Source organism: Primulina eburnea, chromosome 2 (genome assembly GCF_022965805.1).
Source record: "Primulina eburnea isolate SZY01 chromosome 2, ASM2296580v1, whole genome shotgun sequence".
Classification (NCBI taxonomy): Eukaryota; Viridiplantae; Streptophyta; class Magnoliopsida; order Lamiales; family Gesneriaceae; genus Primulina; species Primulina eburnea.
In genome coordinates this window covers 16,882,491-16,902,699 of record NC_133102.1, presented here as the reverse complement: position 1 = coordinate 16,902,699, position 20,209 = coordinate 16,882,491, and the positions used below count along the sequence as shown (strand labels likewise).

The following is a 20,209-nucleotide window of genomic DNA, read 5'->3' as shown; positions in this document are numbered from 1 at the left end:
CGGTGCAGACACCGCACCCGCGGTAAAGATAACGCCGCACCCGCGGTCGTTGCTTCGAACATTTTGGATATGATCACAGCTTGAGCGCACCCACGCTCCTTACACTCACCGCACCCGCGGTCTGACGTGCAGTGCCAAGAAGTAGGCCACGTTTTATATGGTTGCATGTAGTATATATATAAGTGGAACTCGTGTCTTTCAGAGGAGAAAGGAACAGAAATCGAAGGGTGGAGAGAAAACTTGTCTTCGTGAGGTTCTAAATTGATTTGTGAAGAATCCGGGCATCAGAATTCAAATTCGAACACGGTGGCGTACTCCTCTAGCTACGAGCTACACAAGGACGTAAGTTTTGTTACGTTTTGAGATGTTTTGAGAATATGATATTGCTAGAATTGCATATGATTCAGATATGGCGTTTCTACTACCGTAGACATGGTAGAATTGAAGATAGATTAAAGAACAGATTGTTTCTGTAATTATTATGATTTTTGAAAGATATTGACTGAGATTCTATATCAGAATTGTGTTAGTATTCAGAGTATGATTGTATTGACACTGATTAGGAGTTCAGTATTATATTTGTGATGTTCAGATTTACGGGGTTAGTCAGATTGTATTATTATGCCGTCGAAACATCAGTTGATTTATATTGATCAGATTCAGTATTGATTGAGATGGATCAGATTCCGTAATTATTCAGATTGGATTGTAGTGTCGATGACATGAGTTAGATTGTATATTGTTCAGATATTTATCAGATTATGTACTGATTTGAGTATTGATCAGAACAGATTGTGTATTGAGTTATTCACTGATACAGCGTATTCGATATTGTCTTTTCAGATTGGTATGGACAGAGCTGAATACAGATCATCATCTTCATCAGATCGGGATGATAAAGGTATAATTCATGTGATATCTGGGAAGATATAACTCAAATCAGATCTCATTTGAGTTTCCCAATAAAATCACATACTAGACTATCATTTATGTTTTGATATGATTGTTTATAGAATTGTTTATAGAACTTGTTTACAAATCTTGCTATGCTTTGTTTACAGATCTGGTGACATTGCATTAGAATGATTATGTTTGTTTACAGATTGTGTATTCATGCATTAAGATAGGACAGTCTGGAGATCAGGCAGACTTCTAGACGTTCGGCGATATCACAGCTTAGGGGAAGATCACCGCCCCTATTGTAGATGTGGATACAGATCAGGCCGAAGTCTAGGAATAAGACGTACAGCACCTCGATTGGTAGGGTAGGTGACAGACAGTGACGTCTTATTCACACCGGGATCCCTAGAGTTATAGTTGAGTCGAGTCTAGACATGATTTGATTAGAACTGCATGTGTTTAGAGATGTGGTTTCATAGACTATGAAACCCATAGTTATTGGTTTCAGTCATGATAGCATGTTTCTATGAATTGTTTTAAATTGCATGTTTATCTGAATTGAGTTGCATGCTTATTTTGATTTGATTTCATAGATTCTGAAATCTATTACTTTTGCATGATAGCATGCTTTATGATTTAGATTGTTTCTATACATGCTTACCATGTTTTATACTGGGATTTATTCTCACCGGAGTTATCCGGCTGTTGTCTTGTTTTGTATGTGTGCATGACAACAGGTGGGGCTGGATCAGGGTCGAGATGACGATGAGAGAAGACGAGTTAGCGTGGTGATTCCGGACTTGTAGCAGACTTAGTTTATTACTTGAATTTAGTAATTGAACCTTAGACTTAGGTTGTACAGTATTTTACTTTTCTACTGAACTGTAGTTTTTATACAGAGATGTATATTGTTTAGATTCCATTGCCTTCCGCAGTTACATTTTAAAAAGAAAAAAATTTTAGACACTGTTTTATCTTAAATGATAATTAAATCCTAAAGATGATTAATAAGACAGATCAGCGTCCGGGTCCCCACAAAAGTATTTATGAAAATGATTATGTTTAAGTTTATGCATCTTCATGATAAAGATATTTTAAGTACAAGTATTTTTCACCGTTATATGTTGACTGTATTACGTATTACTTGTTATCAAGATTATGGTGTGTTGAGTCTTTAGACCACTAGGTGTGATGGATGCAGGTGGTTCTGAGGGAGGCCTTGATGAGTGATACTACTGGACTGATGGCGCACACAACCCGAGGACGAGCACATTATTTTCCGCATTACGCTTTATGATTTCTTTTAAAGATTTTAAGACTATTTATTTATGCTTTTGAGAGGTTTTTGGAGAGTTTAGTATGTGCTACACTTTTCAACATTTATTGCTTTTTAGGTTTGGTAAAACATTTTTACGATTTCTGGTTTGACTATTACCTTTCAATTTTCAAATACTAGTTGGATGATTTACTTTAAAATGGTGAAATATTATTTTATGTGCATGTGCATGCAATGACCGAAAATGTGAGAGATTAAAAAAAAAAAATTCTAGTACTTTTAAAAGCAATAAGAAGAACAGAACGTTTCAATCCCTCCCCTTCTTAGTCCTAGGCAACCCCAAAATAAAGTGCATAGAAATGTCAATCCAAGTTCTTTTTAAGAATAGCACGCAAAAGTGTTCCCAAAGTTCTATTTACAACTTCAGTTTGTCCATCCGTTTGAGGATGACATTTCTATGGACTTTATTTTGGGGTTGCCTAGGACTAAGAAGGGGAGGGATTCTATTTTTGGATTACTTTATGGGCTAAACTTTGCTCAATATTGTTGTAATCTACTACGATTGACATTTCTATGGACTTTATATTGGGGTTGCCTAGGACTAAGAAGGGGAGGGATTATATTTTTGGATTACTTTATGGGCTAAACTTTGCTCCATATTGTTGTAATCTACTACTTGTCATCCTCAAACGGATGGACAAACTGAAGTTGTAAATAGAACTTTGAGAACACTTTTGTGTGCTATTCTTAAAAAGAACTTGGATTGACATTTCTATGGACTTTATTTTGGGGTTGCCTAGGACTAAGAAGGGGAGAGATTCTATTTTTGGATTAGTTTATGGGCTAAACTTTGCTCAATATTGTTGTAATCTACTACTTGTCATCCTCAAACAGATGGACAAACTGAAGTTTTCAATAGAACTTTGGGAACACTTTTGCGTGCTATTCTTAAAAAGAACTTGGACTGACATTTCTATGGACCTTATTTTGGGGTTGCCTAGGACTAAGAAGATGAGGGATTCTATTTTTGGATTACTTTATGGGCTAAACTTTGCACAATAAAGTTGTAATCTACTACTTGTCATCCTCAAATGGATGGACGAACTGAAGTTGTCAATAGAACTTTGGGAACACTTTTGCGTGCTATTCTTAAAAAGAACTTGGATTGACATTTCTATGCACTTTATTTTGGGGTTGCCTAGGACTAAGAAGGGGAGGGGTTCTATTTTTGGATTACTTTATGGGCTAAACTTTGCTCAATATTGTTGTAATCTACTACTTGTCATCCTCAAACGGATGGACAAACTGAAGTTGTAAATAGAACTTTGGGAACACTTGTGCGTGCTATTCTTAAAAGAACTTGGATTGACATTTCTATGGACTTTATTATGGGGTTGCCTAGGTGACGTGAATCTTGACACGAATGAATAGCAAACACGATTAAAAAATAAATAGCACCCTCTATTCAATTACGATATTAAGATCCGTGTGTTTTTCCCGATCTTTTGATTCAAGTATGGTGTGATATTCACCTCTAAACTAGCAAGAGTTTAGCAACAAATAAACACGAGAATAACAATCGAAAATTAGAACGAACCTTCGAAGAACGATGCCTACGACAATCCGCACAAGAACGATCGACAAACGCCACAAAGTTAAAAACTTTGATAAGTTTGATTTTGATTTGAACAAAGCTTGGCTTTGAAAAGTTGAGAGAAAATTCTCAAAGTTGATAAAACTCAAAATATATTATGTGTATTGTGTTCAAAATTCGTCCAAGATATAGTCTAGATATCAAAGATACCAAAAATCTAGTTCCCTAGCAAAGTAAAACTCTAAAGAAGGAAACAAAATCGCGCAGAAAACACTGGACACGGACCCCGTGCAGACCTCCGTGTCCGGGTCCGTGTACATACTGTAAAACTCTTCAGTCGGGATCAAAGAACACGGACCCCGTTGTAAGGCTCGAGAATTATCGGTTGTCATTAAAGTTGACTCGAAGCTATGGTAATGCATGACATTTAGAGTGGAATTTTTGAAGCATGGCCGAAGCCACACCGCACCCGCGGTGTTAGAGATACAGCACCCGCGGTGCATTGAGAGGAAATTAGTGAAATTGTGCGAACAGACACCGCACCCGCGGTGCTAGCAAGACCGCACCCGCGGTGTGAGACCGCACCCGCGGTCATGTAAGGACCGCACCCGCGGTCTAGGTGCTGCATTTTTGGATGAACTCGCCGTGAGCACAGCGCACCCGCGCTGCTAGTGTACCGCACCCGCGGTAGTGCGTGTCATTTGAAAAATAAAGACACTTGTTCCTTGCCATGCAATACAAGGGTATGTGGCTTCATTTCCTTGCCATTTCAGTAGCAAGCACCGAGGGAATTCCAGAGAGAAAGCTTCCAAGTTCTTGTAGTTAAAAATTAAATCATGCAAGATTTAGCCGTCCGAATTAGATTCCGAGTTGAGATTCTTGTTTCTCTCTACAAGAGCTAGCTAAGGATGTAAGTATTATCCATTTTCAGCATGTTTCGAAATAATGATGTTGGGGAAATTCAGATTTGAGTTAAAATATGAGTTCGTGATATATTGAGCATGATATATTCGTTGTCAGATCGATTTTCAGACACTGTAGGCTATTGTTTCGATTTTCAGCATGTGTTATGTTACGATTGTTCAGATTTCAGCCTATGTATTGAGGTGTGATGAGATTATGAGTTGATTATGATCGAGTATGATATTCTTGAGTTACCGGTATCGAAGAATTATGCCGTTACGCCGTCGAATTGCATTGAAACCGATGTTAGCTTTGTATATTGATTTGCTTGAGATGTATATGATTGAAGTGCACATTGTTTATGCCATTTCAGATTTGTATTGGCTATTGTGAACTCGAGACTTCGACTACGACACCGACTATTCGACAAGAAAGGTATAATTCATGTGGTCTTGGGATTGCACAACTCGATTCAGATTTGATACGAGTTTCCCTAAATCACATACTAGATTGTTATTACATTGATTATGTAATGTCTTGTTTATTGATTTATATTCGAGTCTTGAGATAGGAGATATTGGCAGATTTGCCAAAACTAGACGTTTCGGTGTATCGACGCATAGAAGCAGATTTGCTATATGTGTAGACCCTCGATACAGAGTTGACCGAAGTCTAGGAATAAGACGTACCGTTGCCCCGAGTGGTTGGGTAGGTGACAGACCGTCTTATTCACACCGGGATCCCTAGATTAGAAACGAGTCGAGTCAAGATTTAAATGTTGAATACAGAATTGTATTCTTCTACATGTTTAGATTTTCATTCATGTTACTTGATATATATGCTATGCTTTGTGCATGATTATTACATTGCATGCATCCATGTTTTATACTGGGATATGTTCTCACCGGAGTTATCCGGCTGTTGTCGTGTCTGTATGTGTGCATGGCAACAGGTGGGGCAGGATCAGGGTCACGACGAGGAAGAGAGAGTTGATAGCGTGGAGATTTCGGGCGTGGAAGATTCCTAGTGTTTCCTACTAGACTTGTAGCACTTATGTTTGTAGTTGTTATTGAACACTAGTGTATGTTTGTACGCAAAGACTTGTATGTACATTACGTTGTTTAATTTCTATCGAGACATATTATGCTTTCGTTAATACATTTGAATTAATGTTAAAAGCAAATTTTTGACCCACATTTTTGAACAAAGATCCAATTAAATCCCAAAAGAATTGAGTTAGAGCCCGGGTCCCCACAACAGGTGGTATCAGAGCCGAAGGTTCTGTAGATTGAGATAGAGTAGAATGAGCGGGGTAGATCGAGTCATCTTCCTTGCTTTTGAGATGCTAGCATGGTTTACTGCTTTCCCTTTTATATATTGTTGTATTATCTGAATTGATTTACAGCATTCCAAGCCTGAATCAGAACCGATTCTCGATCAGAGGAGGGCTGAGACAGATGATATTGATTGTGTACTAATCAGTTTGATAATCTGATTTATGCCGCCTAGACGTATACCACAGCCAGAGCAGGGTAGCACGTCCGGTGCACAGATGGATGTTACCGCTACGCCGATGGAGACCTTATTGAAGAGATTTCAGTCTTTCCATCCGCCTACTCTGAAGGGCACAGAGAGTGCAGTAGAGTGCGAGAGCTGGCTTGATGATATTGAGATGTTGTTTGAGTATTTGGCCTATACTGATGAGCGACGTGTGAAACTGATAGGGCATCAGATGCAAAAGGTTGCCAAGAGCTGGTGGTTGACGACGAAGAGAGCCTTGGAGCACCGAGGCATTGACATCACGTGGAAAGTCTTCAAGGATGAGTTCTATCAGCGTTTCTTCCCCGTCTCCTACCGGAAAGATAAGGGAGCTGAATTTGCGAATCTGAGATAGGGACAGTGGAACATCGAGGAGTATGTTGCTAAATTTTCTGCTTTGCTACTATTTGCACCGCATGTAGCCGGGAACGACGAGGCAGTGGCCGATCAGTTCATCAACGGGTTGAACCCAGATGTTTTTACTTTGGTGAACACGGGACGGCCTAACACTTTTTCAGAGGCACTGAACCGAGCGAAGGGAGCAGAGGCTGGCTTGATCAGGCAGCGAGGAGCTTCCTACGGTGTTCAGGGGCAGAGACCGCCACAGTCTACGACCGTACAGTTTCCACCACCTCCTCCTCGTTTTGACAGCGGAGCTAGTGGTAGTGGCAAGAAGGAATTCCTGAAGGCTAAGGGCAAACAGTTTAAGAAATCTGGGAGTAGTTCATCGAGTTCGAGTGGATCTCGACAGAGAGGTCAGGGTTCAGATTATAGTGGCGCATACTATGGTTTGTGCGGAGGGCGACATACCACGGAGCAGTGTCAAGGAGTTCTGAGACGCTGCAACATCTGCAGACAGCAGGGGCATTTCGCCAGAGTGTGCCCACAGAGGAGTTCTCAGCGATTCCAGAGTGCAGGATCGTCTGCTGCATTGCCACAGATGGAGAGACATGCATCTTCTGTACACTCCTTTCAGCCACCCTCCACACAGACTCAGCAGAGACCAGGAGGTAGTCAGACCGTGAGTCAGCCTCCCAGACAGCAGGCACGTGTTTTTGCCCTGACAGAGGAGCAGGCGCAGGAGGCGCCAGATGATGTCATTGCAGGTAACTGTTTTCTTTGCGGTTATCCTGCATATGTGTTGATTGACACATGTGCATCTCATACATTCATCTCTGAACATTTTGCATTGAGACATGCATTACCTGTTGAGTCGATGTCTACAGTAGTGTCTATAGTTTCTCCGTTGGGGAGTGGTTTGATTTCTGTAACTACTGTTAGACACTGTATGCTTCAGTTTGAAGGGCATGAGATCGATCTTGATTGTGTAGTACTTGGCTTAGCTGATTTTGATTGTATAGTTGGCATAGATATGTTAACCAAGTACAGGGCCACTGTGGATTGTTTCCACAAGATTGTCAGATTCAGACCCGAAATGACAGCTGATTGGAAATTCTATGGCAAGGGTTCCAGATCTCGGATTCCCTTAGTATCTGCTCTGACTATGAGTAGATTGCTTCAGAGAGGAGCAGAGGGCTTTCTCGTATATTCAGTAGATCTACTGAAGTCGAGCCCAGCATTGGCAGATCTTCCAGTGGTTTGCGAGTTTGCAGATGTTTTTCCTTATGAGATTCCAGGGTTGCCTCCGGTTCGAGAGGTTGATTTCAGCATAGATCTTATGCCCGGTTCTGTTCCTATTTCGAGAGCTCCGTATAGGATGGCGCCGATAGAGCTAAAAGAGTTGAAAGCACAGTTGGAGGATCTTTTGTCCAAGGGATATATCAGACCCAGTGTATCTCCTTGGGGTGCTCCGGTGCTTTTCGTTCGAAAGAAAGATGGTTCGATGCGATTGTGTATTGATTACAGACAGCTGAACAAGGAAACCGTGAAGAACAAGTATCCTTTGCCTCGCATCGACGACTTGTTTGATCAGTTACAGGGATCTTCTTTATATTCGAAGATCGATTTGAGATCAGGGTATCATCAGCTCCGAGTTAGAGATGTTGATATACCGAAGACTGCATTCCGAACCAGGTATGGACATTACGAGTTTGTTGTTATGCCTTTTGGGTTGACGAATGCACCTGCGGTGTTTATGAGTTTGATGAACCGCATTTTTCAGAGATATTTAGATGATTTTGTGATTGTGTTTATTGACGACATTTTGGTGTAATCGAAGAGTTTGACTGAGCATGTAGATCACCTGAAGATTGTATTGAAGACTTTGAGAAATGAGCGGTTGTATGCCAAACTGTCCAAATGTGAATTCTGGCTGCGACAGGTTGTCTTCTTGGGGCATATTATATCTGGAGAGGGTATTGCGGTAGATCCGAGTAAAGTTGATGCTGTGATCAGTTGGCCGAGACCGACTTCTGTGCCAGAGATACGCAGTTTCATGGGTCTAGCCGGGTATTATCGACGTTTTATTCGAGACTTCTCCAGTATAGCGAAGCCTATCACTCAGTTGACACAGAAGAACATGCCATTTGTGTGGTCAGAAGAGTGTGAGAGTAGTTTTGTTGAGCTGAAGAAGAGGCTGACTAGTGCGCCTGTCTTGACGATTCCTACCGGTACAGGTGAGTTCGTTGTATATTGTGATGCATCTCACAGAGGGCTAGGATGTGTTCTTATGCAGCGAGGACACGTGATAGCGTACGCCTCTAGACAGCTGAAGCCGCACGAGACCCGTTACCCGATTCATGATCTTGAATTGGCGGCGATTGTCTTTGCCTTGAAGATCTGGCGTCATTATCTGTATGGCGAGAAATTTGAGATCTATTCCGATCATAAGAGCCTGAAGTATCTCTTTTCTCAGTCAGAGTTGAACATGAGGCAGCGACGATGGCTTGATCTGTTGAAAGATTTTGATTGCGAGATCAAGTACTATCCAGGGAAGTCGAATGCAGCGGCAGACGCCTTGAGTCGAAAGGTATGTGCTCTTTCCTTGTCGACTGTAGGTGTATCGAATTTAGTAGAAGATTGTTGCTTGTCCGGATTGACATTTGATACAGATAGTAGACCGTTGCGACTTGCTGCGATTCAGATTGAGCCAGATTTGATTTTGAGGATCAAAGAAGCATAGAGAACTGATCCGAGCGTTCAGAGATCGATTAATATGGTCAGAGCTGGTCATATATCAGAGTATCAGGTTAGAGATTCTATTCTGTATGTGAATAACCGTCTAGTGGTGCCAGATGTTTCAGATTTGAGACGACAGATCATGTCAGAGGCACACTGTAGTCGATTCAGCATTCATCCTGGTGGCAGGAAGATGTACAATGACTTGAAGACACAATTCTGGTGGAAGCAGATGAAGACAGATATTGCAGAATTTGTGTCTAGATGTCTGAATTGCCAATAGGTGAAGGCAGAGCGGAAGAAACCCGGAGTTTTACTTCAGAGTTTGTCGGTTCCTGAATGGAAATGGGACCGCATTTCCATGGATTTCGTGACGAAGTTACCTCGATCTTCGCGGGGCTGTGACGCGATTTGGGTTGTGATAGACAGACTGACCAAATCAGCGTGCTTTATTTCCGTACAGAATGACCTATCGTCACGATCAGATGGCAGAATTATATGTCAGAGAGGTCGTCAGATTGCATGGTGTGCCGAAGTCGATCGTATCAGATCGTGATCCACGATTTACTTCTCACTTTTGGCACAGTTTGCAGCAGGCTTTAGGTACGACTTTACACCTGAGCACTGCTTATCATCCCCAGACAGACGGACAGTCAGAGCGGACTATCCAGACTTTAGAAGACATGCTGAGAGCTGTAGTACTAGACTTTGGTACTAGTTGGCAAGATTCATTGCCGTTGTGTGAGTTTTCATACAACAACAGCTATCAGACGAGCATAGAGATGGCACCGTTCGAAGCTCTATACGGAAAGAAGTGCAGTTCTCCGTTGTACTAGGATGATATATCTGAGGTACCAGAGTTGGGGCCTGATATGATTCGTGAGATGACCGAGAAAGTGAAGATCATTCAGAAGAGAATGAAGACAGCACAGGATAGGCAAGCGAAGTATGCCAATATCAGACGCAGACCGTTAGTGTTTGATCAGGGAGACAGAGTATTTTTGAAGATTTCACCTTTCAGAGGCGTCGTCAGATTTGGCAAGCGTGGAAAGTTGTCTCCTAGATACGTCGGTCCGTATGAAATCCTCGAGAAGATTGGCGATCGAGCTTACAGACTTGCTCTTCCTCCTTCATTATCCGGCATTCACGATGTTTTTCATGTATCGATGCTTCGCAGATATATGCCAGATGAGTCTCATGTCATTCAGCCTGACGAAGCCGAGTTAGACCAGACTTTGAGCTACGTTGAACAGCCGATACAGATTCTGGATCGGAAGGAAAAGAAGCTTAGAACCAAGACCATTCCACTTGTGAAGGTTCAATGGAGTCGTCATGACATCGAGGAAGCAACTTGGGAGACAGAGTCTGAGATGAGACATAAACATCCCGAGCTATTCATATGATGTGAGTCTTTCTTCCAATTTTGATTATACGGTGTTATATATACTTGCATTATTATTTGCTCATGAGTTCGAGGACGAACTCTTGTCTAAGAGGGGGAGAAATGTAAGGCTCGAGAATTATCGGTTGTCATTAATGTTGACTCGAAGCTATGGTAATGCATGACAATTAGAGTGGAATTTTTGAATCATGGCCGAAGCCACACCGCACCCGCGGTGTTAGAGATACAGCACCCGCGGTGCATTGAGAGGAAATTAGTGAAATTGTGCGAACAGACACCGCACCCGCGGTGCTAGCAAGACCGCACCCGCGGTGTGAGACCGCACCCGCGGTCATGTAAGGACCGCACCCGCGGTCTAGGTGCTTCATTTTTGGATGAACTCGCCGTGAGCACAGCGCACCCGCGCTGCTAGTGTACCGCACCCGCGGTAGTGCGTGTCATTTGAAAAATAAAGACACTTGTTCCTTGCCATGCAATACAAGGGTATGTGGCTTCATTTCCTTGCCATTTCAGTAGCAAGCACCGAGGGAATTCCAGAGAGAAAGCTTCCAAGTTCTTGTAGTTAAAAATTAAATCATGCAAGATTTAGCCGTCCGAATTAGATTCCGAATTGAGATTCTTGTTTCTCTCTACAAGAGCTAGCTAAGGATGTAAGTATTATCCATTTTCAGCATGTTTCGAAATAATGATGTTGGGGAAATTCAGATTTGAGTTAAAATATGAGTTCGTGATATATTGAGCATGATATATTCGTTGTCAGATCGATTTTCAGACACTGTAGGCTATTGTTTCGATTTTCAGCATGTGTTATGTTACGATTGTTCAGATTTCAGCCTATGTATTGAGGTGTGATGAGATTATGAGTTGATTATGATCGAGTATGATATTCTTGAGTTACCGGTATCGAAGAATTATGCCGTTACGCCGTCGAATTGCATTGAAACCGATGTTAGCTTTGTATATTGATTTGCTTGAGATGTATATGATTGAAGTGCACATTGTTTATGCCATTTCAGATTTGTATTGGCTATTGTGAACACGAGACTTCGACTACGACACCGACTATTCGACAAGAAAGGTATAATTCATGTGGTCTTGGGATTGCACAATTCGATTCAGATTTGATACGAGTTTCCCTAAATCACATACTAGATTGTTTTACATTGATTATGTAATGTCTTGTTTATTGATTTATATTCGAGTCTTGAGATAGGAGATATTGGCAGATTTGCCAAAACTAGACGTTTCGGTGTATCGACGCATAGAAGCAGATTTGCTATATGTGTAGACCCTCGATACAGAGTTGACCGAAGTCTAGGAATAAGACGTACCGTTGCCCCGAGTGGTTGGGTAGGTGACAGACCGTCTTATTCACACCGGGATCCCTAGATTAGAAACGAGTCGAGTCAAGATTTAAATGTTGAATACAGAATTGTATTCTTCTACATGTTTAGATTTTCATTCATGTTACTTGATATATATGCTATGCTTTGTGCATGATTATTACATTGCATGCATCCATGTTTTATACTGGGATATGTTCTCACCGGAGTTATCCGGCTGTTGTCGTGTCTGTATGTGTGCATGGCAACAGGTGGGGCAGGATCAGGGTCACGACGAGGAAGAGAGAGTTGATAGCGTGGAGATCTCGGGCGTGGAAGATTCCTAGTGTTTCCTACTAGAATTGTAGCACTTATGTTTGTAGTTGTTATTGAACACTAGTGTATGTTTGTACGCACAGACTTGTATGTACATTACGTTGTTTAATTTCTATCGAGACATATTATGCTTTCGTTAATACATTTGAATTAATGTTAAAAGCAAATTTTTGACCCACATTTTCGAACAAAGATCCAATTAAATCCCAAAAGAATTGAGTTAGAGCCCGGGTCCCCACACCGTGCTCACCTCCGTGTACGGGTCCGTGTAGGCACTGTATTCGCCAACTTCAAAGGGCACGGACCCCGTGCCTGGGTCCGTCGCCCCTAGGTAATAGCTTTGAGCGTCGCTTCTCTGGAAACCTCTCCTTCCTCAAGTGTAGCCACACCCAATCGCCCTTCTCGAATACCATCTTCTTTTTCCCTTTGTTGGCTTGCTTGGCATATTGCTCATTTCGCTTCTCAATATTAGCTTTTACCTTCTCATGCAAACTCCTAACGAATTCAGCCTTCTTTTTGCCGTCTAAGTTTAACCTTTCACTCACAGGTAAAGACATCAAATCCAACGGAGTCAAAGGATTAAAACCATATACAATCTCAAATGGTGAATAGCTAGTAGTAGAGTGCACACAACGATTATAAGCAAATTCAACAAATGGCAAGCAATTTTCTCAATTCTTTAAGTTCTTCTTGAGAATAGCACGTAATAAAGTTCCTAACGTCCTATTAACTACCTCAGTTTGACCATCGGTTTGAGGATGACAGGTCGTAGAAAAAAGTAATTTAGTGCCAAGTTTAGCCCACAGTGTTTTCCAAAAGTAACTTAGGAATTTAACATCACGGTCTGACACAATGGTCCTAGGCATGTCATGCAGCCTAACGACTTCTCTAAAGAATAGGTCCGCAATGTTAGATGCATCATCCGTCTTGTGACAAGCAATAAAGTGTGCCATTTTAGAAAACCTATCTACAACCACAAATATAGAGTCCCTCCCCTTCTTTGTCCTAGGTAACCCCAAAACAAAGTCCATAGAGATATCAACCCAAGGTTCACTAGGGACGGGAAGTGGTGTATATAATCCATGTGGTAGTGTCCTAGACTTAGCTTGTCTACAAGTTATGCACTTCTCACAAATACGCTCGACATCACGCTTCATGTGTGGCCAATAAAAATGTTCATGTAATGCACTTAAAGTCTTAGCCACCCCAAAGTGTCCCATTAGGCCACCCCCATGTGCTTCCCTAACAAGTAATTCACGAATTGATGACTTGGGAATGCACAATCTATCCTCTCTAAACAAGAAACCTTTATGCAAGTAAAATTTATCATGTGGACCATGCATACAAGTTTCAAACACTTCCTTAAAATCATCATCTAGCACATACAACTCTCTAACAAGTTCAAACCCCAATATTTTAGATTCTAAAGTAGAGAAAAGTACATACCTCCGGGATAGTGCGTCGGCCACTACATTTTCCTTACCTTGCTTATACTTGATCATGTAGTGGAATGTCTCTATGAAGGCCACCCACTTAGCATGCCTCTTGTTCAGCTTTTGTTGCCCCTTAAGGTGCTTAAGAGACTCATGATCCGTGTGAATCACAAACTCTTTAGGCCTCAAGTAGTGCTGCCACGTCTCTAGGGTCCTCACAAGTGCGTAGAACTCCTTATCATACGTGGGATAGTTCAATGCCGCTCCATTGAGCTTCTCACTAAAGTATGCCACCGGCCGCCCTCCTTGCATCAACACTCCACCAATACCTACACCCGATGCATCACATTCAATTTCAAAAGTATTAGCAAAATCAGGTAAGACAAGTAAAGGAGCATTAATCAACTTTTTCTTAATGATATTAAAGGACTTCTCTTGCTCCTCGCCCCAATAGAATGGAACGTTCTTCTTGATCACCGCCGTCATCGGTGCCTCCAATGTGCTAAAATCTTTGACAAACCTCCTATAGAAGCTTGCAAGACCATGAAAGCTTCGAACTTGACCAACATTAGTAGGCGTTGGCCAATCTCGAATGGCACTTACCTTGTCTTCATCAACTTGTATACCCTGTGAGCTTACCACAAAACCAAGGAAGACAAGTTTGCTAGTACAAAAATCACATTTCTTCAAGTTACCATACAAATTTTCAGCCCTTAATGTGATTAGTACAAGTTTCAAGTGTTGAACATGCTCTTCAAGATTCTTGCTATACACTAGGATATCATCAAAGTAAACCACAACAAATTTACCTATATGTGCACGCAAGACATGATTCATTAACCTCATAAAGGTGCTAGGTGCATTAGTTAAACCAAAAGGCATAACCATCCACTCATACAACCCATATTTAGTTTTGAAAGCAGTTTTCCACTCATCACCTTCTCTCATCCTAATTTGGTGATACCCACTCCGTAAGTCAATTTTACTAAAGATGCAAGACCCATGCAATTCATCTAACATATCATCTAGTCTAGGTATGAGATGCCTATACTTAATGGTTATGTTATTGATTGCCCTACAATCCACACACATACGCCATGAGCCATCTTTCTTAGGGACTAGTAAAACGGGCACCGCACAAGGTGACATGGACTCACGCACAAACCCCTTATCTAATAGCTCACTTACCTATAGTTGTAGCTCCTTAGTCTCCTCCGGATTGCTCCTATAAGCTGGACGGTTTGGCAAGGCACTCCCGGGCACCAAATCAATTTGGTGCTCAATCCCCCTCAATGGTGGTAAGCCTTGAGGTAGCTCCTCCGGAAATACATCGTCAAATTCCTGCAATAGTGAAACAATAATGCTCGGAAGGGATCCGGCTATATCACTTGTGTTAAGGAGAATCTCCTTGTAAAGAATCAACACAAGTGGCTCATGTATGTGCAACAATTTTTCAACTCACTTTTTTGGGCCATATATAATTTCTTTTTGGCCTCTTTCCTCTCTTTTTCTTTCCCCTCATTTTCTTTCCTCTCTTTTTTTGTTTTTGTGGCTATCTCACTCTTTTGATCACTCTTTTTTTCAGCCACTTCATTTTTGTTTTCAAAGGCCATCTCACTTTTTATTTCACTCTTTTTTTCGGCCTCATCTCTCTTTTTCTTTTTCAGGTGGTCCTCCAATACTTACTTTGGGGACAAAGGAAGCAATACAATGGATTCTTTCTTTAATACAAATGAATAACGATTTTTGAACCCATCATGAGTAACGTGCCTATCAAATTGCCAAGGCCTACCCAACAAAATATGGCAAGCATGCATTGGCACCATATCACACAAAACCTCATCCACATACTTCCCAATAGAAAATGACACTAGGACTTGCCTATTTACTTTCACCTCCGCACAATCATTCAACCACAGAAGCCTATATGGTTGAGGATGTTTTACTGTAGGCAATCCCAATTTCTCCACCAATTCAACACTAGCCACATTAGTGCAACTCCCCCCATCTATGATGACATTGCAAACCCTACCATTCACAAAACATCTAGTGTGGAACAAATTCTCCCTTTGGCTAGCCTCCTCCTCCTTGACTTGGGCACTCATGATCCGCCTAGTCACTAGCGCTTCTCCTACAACCGCCCCATATCCCTCATCGCGGTCCTCCAATGCAGGCATATCATCATCACTACCCTCGCCATCTCCCTCACTTGGAGACTCATACTCACCATAATCATTCAAGATCATCACCCTCTTATTAGGACAATCACTAGAAATATGACCCATCCCTTGACACCTAAAACATCTAACATCTCTAGTACGATTAGAAGGAGTTTCAGATTTACCTTGGACTCCTTGCTTAGGTGCCTCCGGCTTAGTGTCAAATCTTGGCTTGGGCACCACTTTATTTTCCTCCCGCTTCACTCCGCTTGACCGCCAAGAAGATGATGCACCTCCAGTTTGATTGGTGCGGCCAACTCCTCGCCTCTTGAGTTGTTGCTCCACCTTTATGGCCATTTGCACCATCTCATCTAGATCTAAGTAGTGCCTAAGCTCTACTTGATCTTGGATCTCCCTGTTTAAACCACAAAGAAAACGAGCCATAGTTGCTTCATTATCCTCCTCAGTATTTGCCCTAATCATGAGTATTTCCATCTCCTTATAGTAGTCCTCAACACTCTTCAACCCTTGCCTCAAAGTTTGTAACCTCTTAAACATCTCCCTATAGTAGTGGTTAGGTACAAACCTCTTCCTCATTACACTCTTCATCTCATCCCAAGACTCAATGGGTCTCTCATTATACTTTCTTTTAGTGGTCACTAATTGATCCCACCAAATGAGAGCATAGTCTAAGAATTCAACCACCGCCAACCTCACCTTCTTTTGTTCGGAGTAGTGGTGACATTCAAATACAAACTCTACCCTCTTTTCCCATTCTAGGTACGCCTCCGGGTCAGATTTCCCATGGAATGAAGGGATTTTCATCTTAATGCTACCCATGTGACCATCTTCCCTAGTCTCCTCATACCTACCCCTCATAGCTTCTCTTCTTCCTCTTCCAAATCCTCTATCTCTCCCATTCCTACCCCAATTCTCATTTTGACTCTCATCGCCTCCTCCTAGATCATACTCCTCATCATCTCTACCCAAATCCTTAGGCTTAGGTTTACCCCCACTAACACTAACCTCAAGTTTACCCAACCTCTCATGCAACGACTCCATTTGGGTCGCCATCGCTCTACTAAAATCCCCAAACAACGCATCTAGATGAGCTTTGGACACCCCCGAATTCGAACTATCTCCTACCTCCCTCTCCATTTAATTTCAAACTTGTACCTGCAAGAAAAGGTTAGTAGAAATAAAATAATCCTCACCCAAATGCTCACGGTCACTCCAAAGAAATTCACTCGTCTCTCCTCTCTTATTTTTTTTTTGCTCACAACAAATACTCACTAGTCACTCCAAAGAAATATCACTCACACTCAAGTAATGTCACTCAAAATTGAGAGTTTCCTCAAGAGTTACAAGCTTTGTATTTGGGATATCAAACAATCAAGGTTCAAACTTGTGAACAAATGCGACCGACTCACTTGGACTGTGTAGACAAGAAATTCGAATATGATTTTTTTTTTTTTTGACTGTGAGAGACAATTAAATATGACTCTCTAAAGAAAATAGAACAAGATATCAAAATGAAATAATGGTGAATTTTCGGAATTTTTGTACTCTTTTTTTTTGCTTGAGTACTACTCGAAAATCCCAAAAAAAAACCACCAACAAATTTTCGAGAATCACAGATTCACGAAAAAAAATTTACGAATAGCGAAAGAACAAAAACAGATCTGAAAATACGTGAAGAAGTAATACAGATCTGCAATTTAAAAACAAGATATGTGCTTGAATTCAATAAACCTTGAGCTCTGATACCAAATGACGTGAATCTTGACACGAATAAATAGCAAACACGATTAAAAAATAAATCGCACCCTCTATTCAATTACGATATTAAGATCCGTGTGTTTTTCCCGATCTTTTGATTCAAGTATGGTGTGATATTCACCTCTAAACTAGCAAGAGTTTAGCAACAAATAAACACGAGAATAACAATCGAAAATTAGAACGAACCTTCGAAGAACGATGCCTACGACAATCCGCACAAGAACGATCGACAAACGCCACAAAGTTAAAAACTTTGATAAGTTTGATTTTGATTTGAACAAAGCTTGGCTTTGAAAACTTGAGAGAAAATTCTCAAAGTTGTAAAACTCAAAATATATTATGTGTATTGTGTTCAAAATTCGTCCAAGATATAGTCTAGATATCAAAGATACCAAAAATCTAGTTCCCTAGCAAAGTAAAACTCTAAAGAAGGAAACAAAATCGCGCAGAAAACACTGGACACGGACCCCGTGCAGACCTCTGTGTCCGGGTCCGTGTACATACGGTAAAACTCTTCAGTCGGGATCAAAGGACACGGACCCCGTGCTCACCTCCGTGTACGGGTCCGTGTAGGCACTGTATTCGCCAACTTCAAAGGGCACGGACCCCGTGCCTGGGTCCGTCTCCAGGTCCGTGGAGTCACTGTAAAAACTCATCCCAGCTTGTAAAGGACACGGACCCCGTGTGCAGGTCCGTGTACTGGTCCGTCCAGACTCGGTCAGCAACACCAATGTTTGAACGACTTTCCGTTGGCCTCCAAACGTACTCCCATGCATCACGAGCTCTTCAGGCTTACTCATGACTCCTTGTAGCGCCTCCTTGAATCTCTTTAGTCGACCCCTCGTGATTGGTCCCTCCGGCAACTACAAAGGATCCCATGCTTTCCTTGGGACGTCCACGTTCGCATCACTAGTACTAAGAAGGGGAGGGATTATATTTTTGGATTACTTTATGGGCTAAACTTTGCTCCATATTGTTGTAATCTACTACTTGTCATCCTCAAACGGATGGACAAACTGAAGTTGTAAATAGAACTTTGAGAACACTTTTGCGTGCTATTCTTAAAAAGAACTTGGATTGACATTTCTATGGACTTTATTTTGGGGTTGCCTAGGACTAAGAAGGGGAGGGATTCTATTTTTGGATTAGTTTATGGGCTAAACTTTGCTCAATATTGTTGTAATCTACTACTTGTCATCCTCAAACAGATGGACAAACTGAAGTTGTCAATAGAACTTTGGGAACACTTTTGCTTGCTATTCTTAAAAGAACTTGGACTGACATTCCTATGGACTTTATTTTGGGGTTGCCTAGGACTAAGAAGGTGATGGATTCTATTTTTGGATTACTTTATGGGCTAAACTTTGCACAATAAAGTTGTAATCTACTACTTGTCATCCTCAAACGGATGAACGAACTGAACTTGTCAATAGAACTTTGGGAACACTTTTGCGTGTTATTCTTAAAAAGAACTTGGATTGACATTTCTATGGACTTTATTTTGGGGTTGCCTAGGACTAAGAAGGGGAGGGATTCTATTTTTGGATTAGTTTATGGGCTAAACTTTGCTCAATATTGTTGTAATCTACTACTTTTCATCCTCAAACAGATGGACAAACTGAAGTTGTCAATAGAACTTTGGGAACACTTTTGCGTGCTATTCTTAAAAAGAACTTGGACTGACATTTCTATGGACCTTATTTTGGGGTTGCCTAGGACTAAGAAGGGGAGGGATTCTATTTTTGGATTAGTTTATGGGCTAAATTTGCACAATAAAGTTGTAATCTACTACTTGTCATCCTCAAAAGGATGGAAGAACTGAAGTTGTCAATAGAACTTTGGGAACACTTTTGCGTGCTATTCTTAAAAGAACTTGGATTGACATTTCTATAGACTTTATTTTAGGGTTGCCTAGGTCTAAGAAGGTGAGGGATTATATTTTTGGATTACTTTATGGGCTAAACTTTGCACAATAAAGTTGTAATCTACTACTTGTCATCCTCAAACGGATGGACGAACTGAAGTTGTCAATAGAACTTTGGGAACACTTTTGCGTGCTACTCTTAAAAAGAACTTGGATTGACATTTCTATGCACTTTATTTTGGGGTTGCCTAGGTCTAAGAAGGTGAGGGATTCTATTTTTGGATTACTTTATGGTCTAAACTTTGCACAATAAAGTTGTAATCTACTACTTGTCATCCTCAAACGGATGGACGAACTGAAGTTTTCAATAGAACTTTGTGAACACTTTTGCGTGCTATTCTTAAAAAGAACTTGGATTGACATTTCTATGCACTTTATTTTGGGGTTGCCTAGGACTAAGAAGGGGAGGGATTCTATTTTTGGATTAGTTTATGGGCTAAACTTTGCTCAATATTGTTGTAATCTACTACTTGTCATCCTTAAACAGATGGACAAACTGAAGTTGTCAATAGAACTTTGGGAACACTTTTGCGTGCTATTCTTAAAAAGAACTTGGACTGACAT

General features: G+C 41.2%; 1 pseudogene; it reads right to left on the bottom strand.

The window, feature by feature from the left end:
- The window catches only part of LOC140824156 (uncharacterized), an 88,076-nt pseudogene extending 70,897 nt beyond the window's left edge, over positions 1–17,179 (bottom strand).
- Between the last annotated feature and the right edge of the window lie 3,030 nt (positions 17,180–20,209).